This window comes from Pseudorca crassidens, chromosome 2 (assembly GCF_039906515.1).
Source record: "Pseudorca crassidens isolate mPseCra1 chromosome 2, mPseCra1.hap1, whole genome shotgun sequence".
Classification (NCBI taxonomy): domain Eukaryota; kingdom Metazoa; phylum Chordata; class Mammalia; order Artiodactyla; family Delphinidae; genus Pseudorca; species Pseudorca crassidens.
In genome coordinates, this window is record NC_090297.1 from 113,719,680 (window position 1) to 113,737,608 (window position 17,929).

Consider the following 17,929-nt stretch of genomic DNA (forward strand, 5'->3'; position numbering starts at 1 on the left):
GTGCTTTGTATTTTTGTTAGGGTTCTCCAGAGGAACAGAACCAGTAGAATATATGTAGGTATATCAAAAGACATTTATTATGAGGGATGGACTCACATGATTAAGAAGTCTCATGATCTACTGTCTGCAAGCTGGAGGCCCAGGAAAGCCAGTGGTGTAGTTCCAGTCCAAACCTGAAGCCCTGAGAGCCAGTGGAGCCAGTGGTGTAACCAGTCTGAGTCTGAAGGCCCAAGAACCACGGGTGCTGATGTCCGAAGGCAGGAGCAGATCAATGTCCCAACTCAAGCCCTTTCTCCACCTTCTTGTTCTAATCTGGCAGTCAACAGATTGGATGAAGCTCACCTGCATTGATGAGGCTGGGTCTTTTATACTCAGTCTACTGATTCAAATGCTAACCTCTTCCAGAAACACCTTCACAGATACATCCATAATTAATACTCTACCAGTGATCTGGGCAACACTGAGCCCAGTCCTGTCGACAAATAAAATTAACCATCGCTTATCTCAACTTTACCGGAGGTAGTTGTCAGGTTTTCCTTTCTTCTTCTTCTTCTTTTTTTTCTCCTTCCTTTTGTCTATGAACTTTTAATTATTTCTGCAGTGACCAGGGGCTGTTTGACTCATCATTTGTCCTTTTTAGAATTTATTTTCCTCCCTTTTGTTTCAGAAATATGTGTCTTGTCTAATTTGCCTAAAGTTTCTGGAAACATCTCAAAGATTTAAATTTTTCATGCAATCCAGAGCAAAGAGGCTGAAGGTAGTGTATGGTAGGAAGTAAAGGTGGGGATAAGGAAGATAGGAGAGACAGTCTGTGGTATTTGGGGGACCATGGACTTTGAAAATTTTGGAATAAAAGGGACAGGTCTCTGCTTTCAGGGACAGTGCAATAAACTTTCTGTAAAGGCAGGTTTATATTGGTCTCAATTATTTTGTATTTCTTGGTATGAAAGCCTCATTTCATAACAATTTGAAATCTCTAGGACTAGGGATTAAATGGATATGAAATTAAGGCTGATAGTATATAAAAAACAATTCTAGAAAGAATATTGATGCTCAAATTGCCTAAGAAAGTCATTTCTTTTTCTTTTAAATTTATGTGAAGTTGAAAGTTAATCTAGAAGCAGTATTAAGAATTAATTTAGGTTTTGGTGGGGGGGAATGGGAAGTAGAAGATGCAGAGTGAGGAGAGAAACCCTTTAGCTAGGAACTTCATGGTTTTGAGGTAGTTTTTCATATAATTAAGCTACATTAATGTAATATAATGTAGTCTGACTACATTACTGTAGTAGAAGCAGATGAATATAAAAATACATTACCATTGATACAGGAAGTCATTGCAAGAGTTTGTTTTTCACAACTAGTTATTTTATTCCAATTAGAATTACTTTGCTACATTATTATGTTTAATTTATTGATTTATTCTAGCCTCATGAAGCTAGAATATATATAAAAATATATATGACGATCAAGACTTAAATGTATGTCGAAAGATGAAAGCTGAAGAAATGGGGTAAACTAGTAAAACAAAGCCAGGAGTGGAATTAGAACATGACACGCCTACCACAAGGTCTTGCCTGATGGTAAAAGTGCTTGAAAGTTCATGTCTTGGTTTCTTGTGACCAAAGCAAAGAGGGCAAGATCATGAATTGACGCTGTTCAGGAATGCTGTTAAGAGAAATCAAATCTTGCTCTGGCACGAGGATTCACTGGACAGCAGAATCACAGTTTCTGACAGGGATACCAGTTTTGCAGTGTGAGTGGCTGAGTCTACATCTCCTCCACTGCTTGCCAAGTTGAAAGCCCTCTCTCACAATTAAACTTAGGGATTCTCTCTTAGGGCCCTGCGACTTGCTAACACAGGCCCAAGTCTTCTGCTCACTGTGTGCAGGTGCTGACTGCAAAGCTGGCCCTCGGGGGATTTGTGGGCAGCTCCTACTCACAAGGGTTCCCTTGCCTTTGTGTCCTGTCTGTGACCTGGGTCTCTGGGCTGAGGGCCCCTGGGCTGCTCTGGCTCTACCTCAGGGTGGTATAGAGATAGTCCGGGTGAGGGCATGAAGAAAACTGGAAAGATGGCTCCAACAGCAACGCCTGGTCCCTGAAGGAAACGCAGGGTCTGGGTCACAAGCAGGTCATGGGGACTGGATGTTCTCATAACCTTCTCTAGCAACCTCATGGCGTACTTCCTAGCCCTGAGTTTCCCTGCTCAGTCCCTGGCAAATAATTATTTTCCTTCCTGGGAGAGAAGTACACGGTTATCCTGGTGGGCACCTGAAGACCCCAGTGATCTGAGTCAAGGTCAAGACATGCCTGCAGGACCTGTTCTGACTCACTGCAGGTGCCTTTAGGCTCCTTTCATGCTGAGTTGAGGCTTCTGGAGGCTGCCCTTTCCCCACCTTAGGACAGACAACAGAGGAATTCTGAGCGGAACAAGCTCATGAGAGAAAGGAAGTTACTGTTTTTGTTGAGGGCCCACTGTGTCTAATGCATTGAACTACGTGCTTCGTTGAGGGGGAATAAGTCCTGGGAAGAGACAAGCCAGGAACGTGGACCCACTTGCCTTCCAGACATGTTCCTAGGTGCTCTGCTGGGGAGGAAATTAGAAAATCATGAGCAGTGAAAAACAGCAAGCCTCTTACAGCCCAGTCCTTAAACCATCCCCCAGCGTTTCAGCCTCTCTCCCAAGACAGGAAAGAGACACAATAGCAGCAGGCTCTGGAAGATTCAGCCATCAGGAGAGACCCACATTTTCTTCTCATGTGCAGGGCGATGACTGCTATCAGTGCCAAGGGACAGACATTGCTGCTCTGGAAAGCTCTGCTGTGCCTAGCAGCCCACTTACCCCCTCAGCTCCAATGAAGACAAAAGCATTGCCCCCAAAGCTCACCTGCACCCTCCTGTCCCTGCTGGGTGCTCCAGACCTGGGAATAAACCATGCACGGACACACTGGATTCACTGAAAGAGGGGACAAGATTAGACAGGTGGTGGTGGTCAAGGACTCACACAGGCGCTTTTCCTGACCACATGCTTCATACTTACCTTGACAACCCCAAATGAGTCTCAGCAGGACCTGGGATGTCAAGGACATCCCTACAAGCCTCACCTCATTGGTCCTTTCCCTACACCTTTCCTCACCTGGAGCCCTGACCTAACAGCAGTATTCACCATTGCTATACACGGGCTCCTGGTCCCTGGCTGGGGCAGGTGAGCTAGAGTAGAGGCATCCTGGGAGACCTGGGCTGAAAGTTTCTGAAAGCAAAGAAAAATGTGTTGGTCCTTGGGACAGTGAATTAGGAGGAGAAGAAAGGCTGGCCAGGGGGCTAAAGTGTAGACAGAGTTTCAGAGGATTTAGTACCCAGAAAGGCATGGAGTGTTGCAAGGTAGGGCTAGAAGCGGGGAGGGGTGCAGAATATGGCATGTTCAAATTTCTATTTTTGAGCCATTTTCCAAGTTCTCCATTTTGAGTATTAAATAAGTTAGAAGGAGAGTTCCAGCATCCTTTGCACACAGTACATGCATACCTAGATGTTGAATAAATGAACCAACACATAAATGTGGACTAGACACAAAGGCCTCAGCTGTGGGGGTCGGCACCAGAGCCTGCTCCTGTGAGGCAGAGAAGAACTAGTGTTTGCCAGGGGGAAGCTCTCTCTAGGATGGATTTGGCATAAAAGGAGTCCACTCATTTCACATATCAGTAGATGATGGTCTGGAAGGCCCCTTGCTGGGAAGTTTACAGTCAGAATAAGCATCCCACCTTCTACGTGACCCCCTGCTCCTGGCATTGAATTAGTGCTTAATATATGTTAGTGGAATGAATGAAAAATGTGAAACGCCTGTCTTCCCAGGGGCAGACAGCAGGTGCTTTACACCTGGAAAATTTAGAGATTTGGCTACTGGCTGTGTAACCTAAGCGAATCACTTAGCTTCTGGAGACCTTGGTGTGCTCTTTATGAGTATAGTGTAGTGCGTTAAACATGAGCTCTGGGGCCGCACTTCTTCAGCCAGCCTGTAGTTGGGTCACTTTAGGGTTACTCATCATTCCTGTACCTCTTGTTTCCATATTTGTGAAATGGGGAAAACAGTAATAATAATAATACCTCTCAAATGAAGATTAAATTAGTCAATGCATGCTAAAGTGATGGTAACAGCATTTGACACACGGTGAAGATATTTGCTGCTATTATTTTTATTAATATTATTTTGTTAGTTTTACGAATTAGCCTAAACCTGACTGTGCTTTCGAGTTACTCAGGGAATTAAATAAATACCATTTCTTTTTTTCTTTTTTTGCAGCACACGGGCCTCTCACTGTTGTGGCCTCTCCCGTTGCGAAGCACAGGCTCCGGACGCGCAGGCTCAGCGGCCATGGCTCACGGCCGCAGCCGCTCCGCGGCATGTGGGGTCTTCCCAGACCGGGGCACGAACCTGTGTCCCCTGCATTGGCAGGCGGACTCTCAACCACTGTGCCACCAGGGAAACCCTAAATACCATTTCTTTATCCTCATTTCCAAATTCAGATTCAGTAAGTCTGGGCTGGGATCAGATATTTGTTTATTCTATGACTGATTCTGTTGTGCAGCCAGATTTATTGACTCCAGGGCTATGCTGCTTAACCCTATGGGATGCTGTCTCTGTAGACTACAATGTGAATGGCGTCCCCTGGAGTTGTACTGCGTGGTGACTCTGACCTGGTTTCTTCCAGTCTTAAGAGGCTGTGATGCTGTTCTGTGTCCCACATAGGCACAGTTCAGGGTAATCCTATAGCATATATTCAGGACATACTTGATTTTGAAATTAAAGGACCCACAATTTTGAATTCTTGAGGATTTTAATTATTTGGCCATCGCTGATTCGCTTTGCACAAGTAATATACAGTCTTGCCTGGAAGGTTTAAAAAGTGAATATTTAAATGAAATAAACATGAACTTTAACAGGTACCCTTAGCAGGCAGGGTAGTCTTCATCCTGCTGGAGTCTATATTCTTCCTTCCTCTGTCCTGAAAATAAGGCACTTTAAAACACTCTAAATACCCTCCAAGGCCATGGAGATCTGCAACCACTTGTTTGGTGTGTGCCAGGCTCCCTTCTGTCCCTCTGGTTAGTATCTTCATGGGGACATTTCGCTCTGAAGGTCTTCTGCAGTCTCGTGGCACAGGGCATTTTAATAGGCTCCTTTTGTGACTGGAGATATTAAGTGAGTGCCGGGGTCCTTTTCCTTCCCTGTGTTAGTTAGGATTTTCTCTACTTTTGACATTGTCTTTATGTGAGCTTGCTGGATATCTGGAGGGCTTCTAAGGATGGAAGTGCTGTCCTTGGCACCAATATGCTGGGCGTCCCTAATCCATCTAGTAAGTGCATTATGGCATAATATTACAAGAGCCTTTTTTAAAAAAGGTAAAAGTAGTGGAAAGACTCCCCAGAGAAAAATATCAAAAGTCTCTCCTGGGGGCTTCCCTGGTGGCGCAGTGGTTGAGGGTCCGCCTGCTGATGCAGGGGACACGGGTTCGTGCCCCGGTCCGGGAAGATCCCACATGCCACGGAGTGGCTGGGCCCGTGAGCCATGGCCGCTGAGCCTGTACGTCCGGAGCCTGTGTTCCGCAATGGGAGAGGCCACAACAGTGAGAAGCCCGCGTATCGCAAAAAAAAAAAAAAAAAAAAAAGCCTCTCTTGGGATTAACAGCTCTTCTTTGGGCATAAGAATTGAAAAAGGTGATGGAAGGGGGCTGAATTGGAAGAGGAAATGTGATTATTCTATTGTGGGTAAAGGACCTAGCCTATATTAATTTTGGAACAAGTGACTTCTTGGAGTCAAGGTAGTGATATCTGATTGTCTATTGTCAAGATTTTAGCTGGCTTTGTGTATCCAATAAAGTCTTCTTCGGGGGGGGCACCCCTCACCTATTAGATGACAATTGTGCTTGGTTCATGAGATTTGGGTGAGGTTGCCTCCTCCTTCCTTACTCCTGTGAAGGGTGGGACGTGTGCCATTCATGCTCCAGGCTGGCTCGTCCCAAGTTCTCCTTGAGACTTCTGCAGGAGCCATCTGGATCCTGAGCATTAAACAAGAGGCAGGCTTGGAGCAGCCAGCACCCTCCTGCTACCAAGAGGGCAGCCTAGGACATGTGTCTGTGTGAGTACAAGCTGAGGTAAGCAAGCTGTGGCTGACTTCCACCTCTTTATGTTTTCCACGGGCTTGATTCTCTCTTTGACATTCTTCTCTAATTGTCAATGTTTTTGTCACAAGCTTTCTCAAGTCCTTCATGGAATGAATTAGAGGTATAACTAAATGAGTAAATGAAGTAAGACATTTTATGTAAAATGATTCTGTACTTCATGTTATCCTCAGAATGCCTCTATGAGGGCAAGGAGAGGATGCATTAATATCCCCATTTTCAGAGAAAGAAAATGGTCAGAGAGATAAAACCATTGTCTTGGTAGGTTTTTAATATATCCCACCCAGCAAGTGACAGAATTGTGGCTACAACTCATCTCTTTACTTCCAATCCAAGGCTCTTTCTATTATATTATACATTATCATATATGAGTATGCATAATATAGTATATTATAATATATTATAATTAATATGCCAGTTATACTGTACTTAATGTACCCATTGCATTATATTCTATAGTACTTAGAATACTCAGATTATTTCTTTTCAAATCTAGTTCCCTGTTGTATTTCTCTTGTCTATGCATCTTCATGGAGATTGTTTCTAACCCATAGCTATTTTGTCAGAGTTCTATTGAATAAACAAATGTAAATGGGCAATCAGTCTCACTTGAACTCACATATGTAAAGCACTTTCTTGGAGGGTTGAATTACTTTAACTGACAGCCTCACCCACTGGGTGGTAGCTTCCAGACTATGTGGATGCCACCTGCTGCACCCAGGCAGTATTTTTGGTGATAATCGGCGATAGAGCAACAAAGAGTAAAAGCAGAAGTTACAAACCTGACTTCCTCTGGACCTTAGGTGAAAAACAGAGCAGCAGTCGTCAGGAAACCAAGCAGTGACTCCCCCCACCTCCCCGCCATCACTGCAGCCGGAAGGTGGCTCTTGTCCTCTGCAGGTTCTGAGGAGAGAGGCCTGGGACTCAAGCTGGACATGTGCGGATACTGCGGGGGAGGGGGTGTGAGGTCAGGGATGGGGCAGGGGTCCCAGTGAGTTTTGCCTTAGTTTGAAACGGATAAGTGGATGTTCAGTTATTTGTCCAATGACCTGGCGTGTAATCCACTCCTCTCAGGCTAGTGTGAGGCTGGCTGCTAACTTTCACAATTTCTAGTAGTCTCTATTTCCAGTATGAGTCACTGAGGAACCCCAATTTTTTTTCTTTTGGCTGTGGCACATGGCTTGTGGGATCTCAGTTGCCCGACCGGGGACTGAACCTGGGCCATGGCAGTGAAAGTGTGGAGGCCTAACCACTGGACCACCAGGGAATTCCCGAGGAGCCCCAATCTTAACCAAATGCCCTTTCTCATCGACCGGCATGCTTAGAGTCTTTCCTCTGGAAGGGAAGCGTGTAACCCAAGCTCAAGCAACACACAAATGACATTGAATAGTAGTGCCTCACTGCGCTGGGCCCCCAGGCCATTGACAGCTTCACATAGTAGTTTCCAGCATGTTCTGTGGTCAGAGAGAGAATGAAGGATGCTCCTCCTCCAAATGGGGCCGAGCTGGTCCCCAGGCTGACATCCTCATGATAAAACCAGTACAGGATCGGGGAGAGCCTTTCTGGGCCTCACAGAGAAGCTCCATCACGTTCCCCGCCACAGCCTGGGCTCCGGGATCCCTGAGAGTGAGGACAGGGCAACACACAGGACCTGAGGGGGACCGCGGGCTGTCAGAGAGGGTCTCTTCCTCTTGACAGTTCACCATCTACCCCTGCCTCTGTTCCCACATTCCTTAGATCAGGGCTGTCCAACAGAACGTCCTGCAGTGGTGGAAACGCTCTATAGCCCTGCTGCTCAGTATGGCAGCCACTACACGCATATGGCTGCTGTGCACTTGAAATGTGACTAGTGTGAATAAAAGAGAAAATTTTTTATTTTAATTAATTTAAATGTAAACAGCCAAATGTGACGAGCGGCCACTGTATTGAACAGCACAGCTGCAGAGGCATTTACCCCAGAACTGTGAGGATGAATTCCAGGAAGCCTTTCTCCGGCTGGCTGACAGCAGCAGTGTTCTTTCATCTCTTTCGTCTTACTATCTTATTTTTTCTACCGAATTTGTAGTTCCCCTAAAGCAGCTATTTATTTTGGAAGGTCTGCCTCTGTCAGAAAAGAATTAGCTCTTCATAGCTCTCATCCCTATGATTACCTTAAAATGTTCTCATGACCCAAAGGTTCCCTGAGCCCACTTTGAGTACCTCTGACTGAACTGTGGGTGGGTGGAACTCACTTCTCACAGTGATATTTACTGCCTCACTCTGGATGAAGCCATAGCTGTTGTCAGCTGTAGAGTAGTATCCCCCAGCCTGGCCCTCCGTGATAACAAGGATTTCCAGCTCTGCTCCCTGGAAATGCCAAGTTTTGGTCCCCAGACTCTCCTTCACGTCCCCTCTGTGTCAGGAAAAGGTGATGTCCCCTGCGCCTTCAGACACAGAGCAGACAAGGACCAGTGTCTTCCTTTCAATCACCTGCCCTCTGGGGGCAGAGTTTCCACGGAGACACAAGACACAGGGCTCCCTGTGTGAACAGGAGACAGCAGGTGAGGCTTGACTCTTGGGAACATCAGGGCTGAAGTGGTTGGTATCACCCTAAAAGTGACAGCAGATGGACTTGGAAATTTTGAGTAAGATCAGAAAACAGCGATCTTTGTAGAGTACGAATTGGGGATGCTGGGTGTCAATCCTGAGTATATTTCTGTGGGAGGCAAGATTCTCACTTCTCAGCCTTCGGTCACATGAGGTTCCTCATCTTATAATGTACTCACTTCAGGAGCTTATTTCCCCTAGGGGGCCAGGATGGGCAACGCCAGGGGAAAATCTTTGGGCTTGTGCTTGGTGACAATAGGCAGAAGTCTTGTGTTGAGAGCTAGGAAGAATAATGGAAAATATTAGCCCTCCTTTAAAGGGACATCATGCAAGATGATAAACTGCTTCTCTCCCTTCTTTTCAGACCTACCTCAAGACCCTCTGCTTCAATACTATCTTCTCTAATTGCTCTGATATAAAATGGGTCTCTCTGTTCTCTCAAATCCTACTGTGTTGGATTTGCTACTAGGCTACTCTCTAGATGACTGTCAGCTCCCTGCACAGCCTCTATAGCATAATAATAGGCACCCAGTATATATCTGATTATATTACAATAAGAAAGGTAAAGTTAAGAGGACTGTGGTGGACATTCTGAAGTTTTATGATTTTTTTTTTTTTTTTTTTTTAGTCGTACGCGGGCCTCTCACAGTCGTGGCCTCTCCCATTGCAGAGCACAGGCTCCGGACGCGCAGGCTCAGCGGCCATGGCTCACGGGCCCAGCCGCTCCGCGACATGTGGGATCTTCCCGGACTGGGACACAAACCCGTGTCCCCTGCATCGGCAGGCGGACTCTCAACCACTGCGCCACCAGGGAAGCCCATGAAGTTTTATGATTCTTGAAGCCTCTCGGTAACCATTCCAGTCCTAAAGCACTATTAGAAATGAGAGGAGTTCAGGATAGCCTCAGGATCTCTCTGGAACAGACCCCCATCCCCATCTTATGGGAAAAGAAGGAACTAAGGTCTGAATAACGCCCTGCCCTACCTCCCTTTTTCCAGCCCCAGTAGCCCTTTTCACCAAAACTCACTCTGCACATAAATTTGGAATCTCTGGCTCAGTTTCCAGACACAGGAAGTCACTTCTGTACCTTGCACCAGGAAGACCCTGAGTCTTCTTTCCACCTGGCAGCTATCTGGAGCTTTGGGGAGCTGCCCCAGCATGACCCCAGGTCCTAGACATCTCTGAAGAGGTGAAATTGAAGTTGGGCATCTGACTCTGTGGAGAGAGCGGAGTCTTACAGGTTAGGGTTACTAGACTCTCCTTGGTGGGCCAGACGGTGTTAGCTGTCAGCACAGGAGGTGGAAACAGCTCTAAAGAGAACAAACATAATCCCAGGGCAGCGAGGCTCAGAGCACCTGGAGAGACTCATCTATGTTCTCAGCACTATCAAATAGGTCTTACAAAACCAGGTCAATAGAATCACCACCCAACTCCCTGGCACAACTGAAGTATCATAATTTCTACCCATGGCTTTCTAGGGAAGCTTGATGAGCACACCCTCCGCCTCCCTGCTCCTTGACGAGACTTGTTTGCACCCAACCCTGCTATACCTGGAGTGTAGTCATTACCTTGAATTTTGACCCTTACACGGTTTGAAGTTCTTTGCCACAGAGATACATAACCTTCCTCAGAAAGCAGCGCAATTATATAAGCCATCGTATCTGGAGACCGCTTTTGGTATGCTGAAGCTTGAGTTCCTTGTAAAAGCAGCAAGTTTTTTTCTTTTAACATCTTTATTGGAGTATAATTGCTTTACAATGGTGTGTTAGTTTCTGCTTTATAACAAACTGAATCAGCTACACATATACATATACCCCCATATCTCCTCCCTCTTGAGCCTCCCTCCCACCCTTCCTATCCCGCCCCTCTAGGTGGTCACAAAGTACCGAGCTGATCTCCCTGTGCTATGTGGCTGCTTCCCACTAGCTATCTATTTTACATTTGGTAGTGTATATATGTCCATGCCACTCTCTCACTTCATCCCAGCTTACCCTTCCTCCTCCCTGTGTCCTCAAGTCCATTCTCTACGTCAAGCAGCAAGTTTTTTCCCATCCTTGTAGTAAATAATTTCATTCAATTCCCCTCCCTCCCTTCTCCAGCAGCTCAGAATCACTCTATCTCCTTCAAAGATAGAGTGTGGGACCTGGAGAATCAGCCAGTCTGCAATAGACAGTAGACACTCAATTCACTCCTTGATTTTCCATCCTCTGGGTGCCTGTTGATATCTTGCACTCACTTTCCCCACAAAACCTATCCATTCATAGTTTCTTCAATGACAGTTTTGCTTTTTCCTCATGAATTTTACCCTTCATTCAGGAGCAGATGATTTCTGAAGCCTGACCCTCCTCTCCCTCACCTGAAGAGACTACCAGGTACACAGGGTCACTGGGACTCAAGTTCAGGGTACAGCACTGGTGCTTTCCAGGATGTGTCTCTTAAATAGCATTTGAAATGAAATTTTTAGTCCATATTCTTTCATAGGCTCATCATGCTCTCTCTGTTCCTGGGTAGAGGGATGCTTTGCATGTCATTGTTACCACTGTGCCTTGGAAGATGGTGGTCCTTGGAGGATGGAAGGGAGCACAGCTTTTGGTTGGGCAGCAGATGGAACGAACCTGTCATGAATCAAGTTTCCACTGGGCGCGAGACACCTAGTTATACTTGTTACATGAGGTCACTGAATCCTCACGAATACCCGTGGGGTCATTATCATCATGTCTCATTTGTAAACATGTAAGTCAGTGGGGGAATCAGGCCATTTTGCTCATGGTCACAGAGCTAGAGTGTAGCAAAGATAGGATTTGAACCTCATTTGCTGAATTTTAAGGCCATAGTCTTTCTACTAAACCATGCTCTCTGCTTGAGAAAGAAAGAGAAAGAGAAAGAGACCCTAAGTTTGGACTGGCTGCCAAAACCCTCATCCCTTGCTTGGCTGGTGCCAAGGAAGTGAGGAGCCCACATTGCTCTGGGGTAGTTATGGCCCTTCCTCGTATGATTCTTTATGAGTATCAGGGCCTGAAATGAATCAGACAAATGAGTAAACAGTTCCTCCTCCCACACCCCAAAACAGCACTGACTCTTGCTCAGACCAGGAAATAACAAGTTGAAACAGGGTCAATATGAAATATTGAGTTTGTAGGTGAAAAGGATGGAAATGACAGGAATTTGTTCTGAGCCTGGATCAAGGATTTGGGTGAGACAGTTCCTGTGAATATTTCTGGCAGAGCTGCCTCCCTGTTCCTAAAATGGATTTCCAGCTGGGGTGCTCCCAGAAGACTTCGTGCACCTGCAACCAGGTGAAGACACTGTCTCCTTACCTGTCTTTCCTTTGTCAGGTGCACCCTCCTCCTTTTGCAGAAGAGGTCAGAAAGTAAACTCTTGAGCAGAGCAGAGCAGGAAGGTGCCAGGAACAGAGAGGTAGATAGGACTAGAACGACTGGGCCTAGGGGAAAGGGGGACACTTCCCTGCAACTGTGGGGAGAAGGATTGGTACAAGCTTCCCCAGGTTCCTGTGCCGGGCACTGTAACTCCAAGGCGATGAAAAAGAAACAAAGAGGAGCTTACAGGACTCTCCTCAGCCAGGAACTGCAAGAGAGAGAGACATGAGAAATTAGCACAGTACAGGGATCCCGTCCTCAGCTGCACACTCACACTTTATCTGCCTTTCTTTGCCTTCTCTATGTTGCCCTGTCCCTACCCAAACAGCTGATGGACACTTCTCCAGTTCATCATCAGGGCCTATTGGCTACTCAGCAGTTCTCTTCTTTGGTCCCAGACGCTAGTGTGGAATAGCCCAGAGGCAAGAAGAACAGTGGAGAAAGACATCTAGCCCTTCCATTTCCTCGGCACTGGTCTCCCTTACCTGCTCTCTGTTTTGACTTTGGTGTCCAGAGAAGGGTTTAGCAGAAGTCTGATCTCACCAAGTTCTCATCTGGGGGATTGTCCCTTTACAAGGGCACTCAGTGGAAGCAACTTCCTTGTTCATGCACTCATTTGTTCAACAAGCGTTTGGTAAATACTTACTGTGCCAGGAGTGGGTCTAAATATTAGAGTTACCAAGAATAAGACACTGCCCCTACCCTCAAGAAAATTACAGTCTAATGGAAGAGATGCTAAGTTGATAAGAAATTACAATACAGTGTAATAGGGCTATGACAGTGGGAAGAGAGAGAATTGTTAAGAACACAGAAGTGGGTATCAAACTTCTCCTTTTTACTGAATAAAAAAAGACCATTTATGTAGTTTTGCAATGTAACAGGGATACATCAAAGTAAAAATGCTAAGCCTACTGTCAGAATTGAAGTTTGAAACTCTTATTTTTCAAATATTTTAAATATTATTTATATTAAAAAAATATAACTTCTCCTGTATATTTTCAATTCCACAGCTCATCAGATTTCACTATTTCCTTCCATTTTTCTTGTATGTGTATTATCTTAACCTAATTTTAGTGCTTGTTAAGATACAGTTTAGAATTCTGCTTTCATTTCTTTGATATTATCATATTATAATAAATACAGTGAACATCATGGTGCACATTCTCTTCTCCATGCTGACCCCTTTATTTTAGATTCCCAGAACTGGGATTCCTAGGTCAACATACATGCCATTTTTTAACTGGCTTTCCAGATATGCTTTACCACTTCCGCTGCCAGGAGCAACGTGACTGCATCTGCTTTACTCAATCTTCCTGCACTGGGAAACTAGCATGTGGCCTTCTGGGATTATTGTTGCTGTTGCAAATTTATTGACTGTAAACTGTACCGCCATGTTTTAATCTGTGTTTCTTGAATGGATTTACTAATTCATACAAGAAATATTAACTGAGTGCAGCTACGTGCCAGGCACTCTGCTAGGTTTTAGGGATAAACAATGGTTTTTGTGAAGCGGGTGGTCCAGTAAGCAGCTGCTGCAGGAAGTGTCTTTTAGTAGATCATCATGATCTTTATCCATTTACCCAAAACATTTTCAAGTTTTTTGCCAATTTATATGAATTCTTTGCATCATATCTCAGCTCTTTGCCTTATTAGCTGTAAATATTTTCCAAAGGTAATACTCATTTTTATTATAGTTGCATTATTATCATATTACAGACATATCAAATGTTTATTTTAGAAAATCTTCTCTGAATTTTCTACTACTTCAATATTTAGGAAGACATAATCTGTATAAAAATCCAATACAGCCTTAATGCATTTTCCATGTTTTTGAGAATTAAAAAAATACACTTATTTCTTAATTATCTGGTTTATTTTAAAATTTACAGTGGAATCTGTAAATATCTATTGTGTGATGATGTCTATTTACCATAAATTAAGCTAATATGTAATTGAACGTATTTCTAGATTTCTATTATTTTCCACTGATCTATATTTATATCTTGTACCCATATTATCATCTTTTTATATTGTTCTAGAATCTATTTATAAAATATATGAATTAGATTTCCAATGTTACTCTTTAAAAAAAAAATCTATTCTTTGATACTCTCACCAATAGATTTTTCCAGATAAGTTTTTGAACATTTTATTGAGTTCCAAGGAAAATTCTGCAGGTAGTTTGATTGAAATTATATAGAATCTATAAATCAACTTGGGGAGAACTGACATCTTTATAACACTCCTACTTTAGTGCTCCTATCCAGACTGTCTTGGATATGACATGTCTTCATTCATTGAAGTTTTCTTTGTACAGTTTTATAGATTTCCTTTTATAAGTCAAAAACCATTTTTATCACTCTTATTTTTTCACTTTTATGGCTACTGTAGATGGAATTTCTTCACTATAATCTCAAACTAATATTTGATAATATTCAAGGAGGTCACTGCTTTGGTTGTTATCTTGAATCTTCCTAATTAATTCATATTCATGTACTTCAAACTATACCACATAGATGATATAATCAAGAATAGAGGCTGCATAGTTCATAACACAATAGCAAACAAGCAAATGTCAAATAAGTGTGGTGGGAATGAATAAAGAATGAATAATATATTTTAAATCTTGCCTTCCAATGTGTATGCCTCTTACTTTTGCTACTAATGTTAGCGTACTGGCAAAATTTAAAAACTATGACAAATGATAATGATAGCAAGCCTCTGGGTTCTAGCTCCAATTTGAATGGCAATTTTAGTCTTGTTCTGTTATGTGTAATATTGGCTGTCAATCTAGAACAGGTATTCTTTGTTATGTTAGGTAGGTAGTCTTCTGTTCTGTGATACTTATTTTAGGAATAGATATTGATTTTTTTATACCTATTCTAATACCTTTGGCACTTGTTGTCACCATAATTTTTCTCCTATTTAGCATTTTGATGTGGTTAATTATATAATAACCGTCGATATATCTATTCTTCAATTCTGACACAAATTCTACTTGGTAGTAGTTAGTGTAAGATGAAAATACTTAACACAAGCAAATTGCTAGAGAGCACTCAAAAAATATTAACATTTCTATTGTCATCATTTTTATTTTGACACACTGCTAAATTCTTATTTAAGATGATAGGGGCCCACATTCCAAGGAAAGCTTTCCCAGTCCATTTTACCCCTAGAGAATGCCTGAGGGCAGAGCCCAAGGGAATTTTTATGGGCATCTGAGACTAGTGCTCTGGGGAGGCTGAAAAATCCATCCCATCCAGGTCCTGCTCTGTGGTGCCCACTCACCTAGAACCAGCAGCAAATCCACAGCAGCATGGAGTCTTGTTCCAGGAGACTCAGAAGAGTTCCTCTTGGAAATTGACGGTTGCACTTGGATCTGAGGACAGAGGTTGTCCACAGTGGCACCAATAAGCGTGGCCCAGAGATTTTGAAAAGGGGAAGCCGAGGACACTGTTATTTGCTAATTGCCATTTCCTCTGTTGGGGGTCCTAAGGAAGTGAAATTGTTCTCTTGTTTATATATCTGCTTAAATATAGGTCAACAACGTAGCTAAAATAGTCAAGGAGTCATCCAGGAACTGTAAGACTTGGTATCCCATTATAACAGTTCAAGTCTCCCTAGTTTCTGTGTCTGGGGGATTTCATTCATTCCTTTAACAATTATCTATTGTTTATTTACTGTGTCTTATGGGCTGAGTTATATAGGTGACCTATATCTCCCTGGCCATGTTGTGTTGAACGAAGCTAATGATCCCTGACCTCATGTAGTTTCTAGTCTAATGAGGGGAGAAAGCCTTGATAGAGAATGACATATCATCTATTTTCCTGTTAGGATCAAAGAACTTACTTGATGTCTTTCACCAGAATGCTTCTCATCTATCACTTGTTTATACTTCATGTGGTTCCTTATACGTAGTTTCTACTCTGCTCACACCCTGCAAACACACTCATGTGCTCTAGGGCCTATTGGCTCTCACCTTGAGCAGAAATCTCAACTTCTCCATTAAATGTTACTATGTGAAAACACTTAAACTAGCACCTGACACATACAAGAAATAAATGAATGAAAGGGGAATATCTGTCTGTCCCATACTCGTCGTGCACCAAATTGTTTCAGTTCACCTCCAGAGTATATGTGTTACCGAATTAGGTCTGGCGGCTCTCCACTCAAAACTCAAACTCAAGAAAGACAAATGTTGGTAAAAAAGAAAGTTGCTTTTAATCAGAATGCTGGCAATCTGGGGAGATGGTAGACTCAGCTTCCCCAAAAAATTACCTCCGAAGACTCTGCTAGACCATGAATGTTTTAAATGAAAAAAAGGAAATAATCTCAGTTAATCTTTGAGATAGGGGGTCAGGGTCATGGCTATCCCCCATGGCATGCAGGTCCATTTACTTCTTGTGATCTTCCTCTAGATTTTATCTTGTTTACACAGTTTGGTCATAAAGTTTGTTCATGATATTACTGAAGACAAAGCTAAGGAAGAGATATGGTCATCTGTTAATTACTTATTCTTTGTTTCTACTTCTTTGATCTAGGAAAGAACCAAAGAAGTATTGTGTGATCAAAAGATTTGAAAGGTCTGCTAGAGCCAGAGATGAGTAGAGCAAGGGGGTGCTTGGTTTAAAAGTTAATAATAGGGCTTCCCTGGTGGAGCAGTGGTTGAGAGTCTGCCTGCCGATGCAGGGGACACGGGTTTGTGCCCTGGTCCGGGAAGATCCCACATGCCGCGGAGTGGCTGGGCCCGTGAGCCATGGCCGCTGAGCCTGCGCGTCCGGAGCCTGTGCTCCGCAATGGGAGAGGCCACAACAGTGAGAGGCCCGTGTACCACACACACACAAAAAAAAGTTAGTAACAATATAGCTTTGCTAAAGTGACAAGAAAAGGGGTTTCCTGCTGAGGGCAGTTTACTGCAAAGAGCTGCTTACATGTGCACTCCAACTCTTCCACCCAGTGGGTCTTAGTGATCACATAGATCTTACAAGTCCTGGGATGTGTCCTATTGCAGTTCCACAGTAAGTGGTGCTCAGTACACTGAAGCCCGTGAGTGACAATGTTATCACTCATGTGGCAGGAGGGCTTCCTTGGAAAGAGTACCTCTGGGATGGGTCCTCTGTTTTAGCCACCACAGCTGGACACTTTCAAGGTGTCCCTCCCAGTAGTAGAGCCTATAGTTGATTGACCCTGGGACTTCCTGGGACACAGACAGATCCTGAAAACAGTGTGAGGGGTGCCACTCAGGAGCTCCATCTGTTCAGGAGCAGATGACTACCTCTTTCCTGGACCCAAAGCCTCTGTTTCTTTTCCTTCCCCTTATTCTCATACCAGGTCTACAACTGCCTTTGCCTTTTGAACTCAAAGTATCCATTTCCTTCTTGAGAGTAAAAATTGAATTGTCTGTTAGGAAGGTCTTAGCCCACACAAACCCAGGAAGACCTGTTTATTCTTTCTGGGATTATGGAGGGTTTGGTACTTAGGAACCCAAAGGCCTGTTATCCTCCTGGGGGTGGAGGTCACTGTACCCGCCCCCTGTCCTTCCCCACACCCCTGCCCTGATGCACATTCACACAAACATACACAACAAGTATGGACCAAGGATACTTCTTGTCACTTTCTTGCTAAAAACTGTAAAAAAAAAAATTGTCTAGGACTTCACTGGAATATAACTACATATAAAATGACTTAGACACACAACAGCTGTTTGTACTGTTGACCTGAAACAAATAGACCGCCAGGTATTTCTCCAGCAAAGGTGGGATTATTTGGGATCAGCAGAGAATTACAATTCAG

General features: G+C 43.8%; 1 pseudogene; it reads right to left on the minus strand.

Moving 5' to 3' along the window:
* Positions 1 to 7,494: 7,494 nt before the first annotated feature.
* On the minus strand, positions 7,495 to 9,919 carry LOC137209178 (Fc receptor-like protein 2; annotated as a pseudogene).
* Between the last annotated feature and the right edge of the window lie 8,010 nt (positions 9,920 to 17,929).